The sequence below is a fragment of the Primulina eburnea genome, chromosome 3, assembly GCF_022965805.1.
Source record: "Primulina eburnea isolate SZY01 chromosome 3, ASM2296580v1, whole genome shotgun sequence".
Taxonomy (NCBI): domain Eukaryota; kingdom Viridiplantae; phylum Streptophyta; class Magnoliopsida; order Lamiales; family Gesneriaceae; genus Primulina; species Primulina eburnea.
In genome coordinates this window covers 48647029-48649141 of record NC_133103.1, presented here as the reverse complement: position 1 = coordinate 48649141, position 2113 = coordinate 48647029, and positions in this window count along the sequence as shown.

Below are 2113 nucleotides of genomic sequence, written 5' to 3'. Positions count from 1 at the left end.
CGTTTATATATAATATTGGTGTATTTAATAATGAGTAGGTCTCTTGTGAGACGGTCACACGAATATTTATCTGTGAGACGGGTCAATCCTACCGATATTCACAATAAAAAATAATACTTTTAGCATAAAAAATAATATTTTTTCATTGATGACCCAAATAAGAGATCCGTCTCACAAAATACGACATTTGAGACCATCACATTCAAGTTTTTTTCTTTAATAATTCGTACAAAGAACTTTTTTGAACAAAATATAGTATAATTTGAACTATAAAGTGAAATAAAGGACTCTGTTAGAAAGATAAATTAAAGATTAGCGAGGAAAAGGATAAAGGGTACGTGCCAGCTAACTAAACAAATATAATTGATATTTTTTAATAAAGAAATATGATGAAATCGCCATCAATTAATATGAGAATTAGGCCATACATACTATATTTGGAAATTAATTAAACCTTAATCTTTGTGTCATTATCAATTTATTAAATAATAAAAATACTCCTTTTCTATTTTTATATAGATTATATTTTGTACTAAAATTTAATACATGCTATTGTGTGTAAATATATTAAGAGTAGGTTTTTTGTGAGATGATCTCACGAATCTTTATCTGTAAGACGGATCAATCTTACCGATATTTGTAATAAAAAATAATATTCTTAGAATAAAAAATAATATTTTTTATGAATTATTCAAATAAAACGTCAGTGTCGCAAACTCACATAAATTTTTGTCACATATTAACTAGTTGGTTGCAAAGCAAGAGACTCTTTACTGATGTCTGCTATGTGGAATCTTTGTCTTTTCGTACCTTTTTTTTTAATCTATTAATTTAATTTTAAAAGAAATATGTCAGTAAAGATTAGGGGTGAGAAAAAATACCGGAATACCGAAATACCGAAAAACCGTACCGAAAAAAATATCGAACTTACCGAAAAATCGGTATACCGAAAATTTCGGTACGGTACGATACCATACCGAAATTTTCGGTATCGGTATCGGTACGTGATATTTTTTTTTTCGGTATTTCGTTATATACCGAAATACCGAAAATAATTTATTTTTATTATGTTTTTAAAATTTAAGTTCGGTATACCGAAAAAATGTCGGTATACCGGAAATGTTTTCGGTATACCGACAATTTTTTGGTATACCGACAGAATTTTCGGTGTCGGTACGGTACCGGTATGAATTTTTTTCATACCGAAAATTCGGTATACCGAATGTGCGGTATACCGAATTTTCGGTATCGGTATCGGTATGGAATTTTTCCATACCGATATTTTCGGTACGGTATACGGTACCGTAGTTCGGTACGGTATACCGTACCGTACCCACCCCTAGTAAAGATTTTTAAACTTTACAATATAATTTAGGGGAAATTGTCAAAAACTCCCTATTTCCATTCTCAACCTCCTCTTTACTCCCTACCCCATTAAAACTTTGTTTCAACTCCTCATATCCCTCAAATTTCCAAGTTTGCCCTTATATATTTATTTTAAATAATTGATTTCTTTTTTGTAGTAAAAGGCCCATCATGCTTCCGTAAAATAAATTGAATCTTTTACCTTTTTTACTAGAGTACCACCGGGTTATATCCACCGTTTTTTACGAACTGCTCCTCACAGTCCAACCACACGATCGCAACCGATGGTTACTAAGCAGATTCCTTCAGCAATACTTAGCACAGCTCTAATTCGTTTCCTACCTTAGAGCGTACAGCAAAAGATCAAATTTTGAAAATAATACATGATAGGGGCTAAGAGCAAAGATCTCTTTTATTCAAACACAAACATTTATTTATTACATAGTAACCTCCTGTAGAGGAGGAGAAACTTGTTTAGCTACTTATCGTAGCTGAACTCTTAACACACATAAAACTTTGAAAGAAAATATTACAACCTTTTATGAAAGAAATGGAGAAAATATTTGATGATCTTCACTTCCTTCTTCCGGCTTTATTTATAGAAGGCTCTTTCGGATTTGAAACTCGGATTTCAAATCTTCATTAGCCTTTACAGCTTGCTTGGGGACCATGTAGTGGTTGAAGGGTCCCTGTCTAGATTATTAATCTGGACATCAACTTCTCATCCTCCTTTATCTCTTTTAGATAC